The sequence below is a fragment of the Sciurus vulgaris genome, assembly GCF_902686455.1.
Source record: "Sciurus vulgaris genome assembly, chromosome: X".
Lineage (NCBI taxonomy): Eukaryota > Metazoa > Chordata > Mammalia > Rodentia > Sciuridae > Sciurus > Sciurus vulgaris.
In genome coordinates this window covers 78,164,052-78,167,359 of record NC_136471.1, presented here as the reverse complement: position 1 = coordinate 78,167,359, position 3,308 = coordinate 78,164,052, and positions in this window count along the sequence as shown.

Here is a 3,308-nt window from a genome sequence, read left to right as displayed (position 1 = left end):
GTGACTACAGGGAACTACAGGCGGTTGCCAGAGAAGGGGCTGCGTGGCGAGCTGTTTGGACCCTGACCACTTCTGAACCCCGGGGCCTGCCCGGAGGAGTAGGAGAAGGAGGAGAAGGAGCGCGGCGGGTCCTTTGGACTCGCAGTGACTGCATTAGCGCTCCAGGCGGCTGCTCAGAGGAGAAGGCAAGTGGTGAGTTGTTTGGTCTTAAAGTGACAGCTCCTGAACACAGGGGGGCTGCCTGGAGGAGAAGCGTGGTGGGACGCTTGGTCTTGAGGGACCACACCAGAGCTCCGGGCGGTTGCCCAGAGGACCCGTGCAGCGGGTCACGTGGATTCAGAGCCACTCAGAGGGACTGCTCCTGAACACCCGGGGGTTATCTGGAGAAGGAGGAGGAACGGGCAGGGTCACTTCGACTCGGAGTGATTGATTGCCCCGGGCTACGGGTGGTTGGTGGGAGGAGGAGGCACGAAGTGAGTTTCTTGGACTCCTAGTGACCGCACCGGAATACTGGGCGGCTGTCTGGAGGAAGAGGCCTGTGGCGGGTCTCTGGGACTCAGAGTGATTGTTCGGGGCCACAGGTGGCTGCTCAGAGGAGGGGCCACGCAGCCAGGCGATTAGGTGCAGAACAGGGTCCCAGGATCTAGGAGGCTTCTGGGTGGAAGAGCCGCACACAGACAGGCTTAGGGCGGAGCGAAGGTTCCAGGCCTATGGGCAAATTCTCTGAGGAGGGGCAGCCTAAGGAGATTCATCTGCGAAGGGTGAGGCTCCCAGGCCCAGGAGGTAGGGCCGGGCCCCTGGAAACTTTGCAGAGGAAGGCAGCCCAGCCCAGGCAGTAGCTGTAAATTGAGGGGAACCTCTAGGAGGAAACTGACCAGCGAGACCTCCCCATCGGGTGAGTCTTCCCTGCTGGGTGAGGTTTCCCACAAGGACGGTAAAACCAGAGGCTCAGGCCCAAACAGGCCTTGCCTCAGCCCACAGCCTAGGTCCCCTTTGGATGACCATTGGTCAACAAGTGGAGGCACCTCTGCCCACTAGCAGGGAATATACCCCACCTGAAGGCCACCACTCCTAGAGAGGCAGCTTCCTTGTGGAGCACCACATTATCAACCTCCTCCAAGACTTCAGCCTACTGAAGGCTAAGAGGGGATATATATAGAAATCTTCAGGGTCATTGTAAATCAACAGAGGAAATCTGCAATATCTCAGCGGTCCACTGATATCTGAACAACATGAGAAAACAAGGAAAGAAAATGCTGCAAACAAATCTAGATGTTACATCAATAAAACCCAATGACAGCATGGCAGAAGAAATGACAGAAAAGGAGTTCAGAATGTACATAATTAAAATGATCAGAGAAGCAAACGAGGAGATGAAAGAGCAAATGCAAGCATTGAATGATGAGATGAAAGAGCAAATGCAAGCATTGATTGATCGCACCAATCGACAGTTAAAAGAGCAAATACAGGAAGCAAAAGATCATTTCAATAAAGAGTTAGAGATATTGAAAAAAAACCAAACAGAAATCCTTGACATGAAGGAAACAATAAACCAAATTAAGAACTCCATAGAAAGCATATCCAATAGGATAGAACACCTGGAAGACAGAACCTCAGACATTGAAGACAAAATATTTAACCTTGAAAACAAAGCTGAACAAACAGAGAAGATGGTAAGAAATCATGAACAGAATCTACAAGAACTATGGGATATCATGAAAAGGCCAAATTTAAGAATTATTGGGATTGAGGAAGGCCTAGAGAAACAAGCCAAAGGAATGAACAACCTATTCAATGAAATAATATCAGAAAATTTCCCAAATCTGAAGAATGAAATGGAAAATCAAGTTCAAGAGGCTTACAGGACTCCAAATACACAAAATTACAACAGACCCACACCAAGGCACATTATAATGAAAATACCTAACATACAAAATAAAGACAGAATTTTAAAGGCTGTGAGAGAAAAGAACCAAATTACATTCAGGGGGAAACCAATACGCATATCAGCAGATTTTTCAATCCAGACCCTAAAAGCTAGAAGGTCCTGGAACAACATTTTTCAAGCCCTGAAAGAAAATGGATGCCAACCAAGAATCTTATACCCAGCAAAACTTACCTTCAAATTTGACGATGAAATAAAATCCTTCCATGATAAACAAAAGCTAAAAGAATTTACAAAAAGAAAGCCAGCATTACAGAACATTCTCAACAAAATATTCCATGAGGAAGAGATGAAAAACAAAGAAGCAAATCAGCAAAGGGAGGAATTATCCTAAAGGAATTGTCAAATAAAGGAGGAAACAAGTTGTGTCAAACAAATAAATAAACAAAATTTTAAAAATGAACCAAATGACCGGGAAACCAAATCATTTCTCTATAATAACCCTGAACGTTAATGGCCTGAATTCATCAATCAAAAGACATAGACTGGCAGACTGGATTAAAAAGAAAGATCCAACAATATGTTGCCTGCAAGAGACTCACCTCATAGAAAAAGATACCCATAGATTAAAGGTGAAAGGATGGGGAAAAACATACCATGCACATGGACTCAGCAAAAAAGCTGGAGTATCCATCCTCATTTCCGATAATGTGGACTTCAAGCCAAAGTTAGTCAGAAGGGATAAAGAAGGTTATTTCATACTGCTTAAGGGAAGCATAAATCAGCAAGATATAACAATCATAAACATCTATGCCCCAAACAGTGGCTCATCTATGTATGTCAAACAAATCCTTCTCAATTTCAGAAACCAAATAGACCACAACACAATAATACTAGGTGATTTTAACACGCCGCTCTCACCACTGGACAGATCTTCCAGACAAAAATTGAGCAAAGAAACCATAGATCTCAACAACACAATCAATAATTTAGACTTAACGGACATTTATAGAATATTCCATCCAACCAAGAGTGAATACACTTTCTTCTCAGCAGCACATGGATCCTTCTCTAAAATAGACCATATATTATGCCACAAAGCTAATGTTAGCAAATACAAGAAGATAGAGACACTAGCATGTATTCTATCAGATCATAATGGATTGAAGTTAGAAATAAATGAAAGAGTAAAACACAGAAACTATTCCAACATCTGGAGGTTAAACAATATGCTATTATATGATGAATGGATAACAGAAGATATTAAGAAGGAAATTAAAAAATTCTTAGAGGTAAATGAGAACAAAGAAACATCATATCAAAACCTCTGGGACACTATGAAAGCAGTACTTAGAGGGAAATTTATTTCATGGAGCGCATTTAATAAAAGAAGTAAAACTCAACAAATAAACAACCTAACACT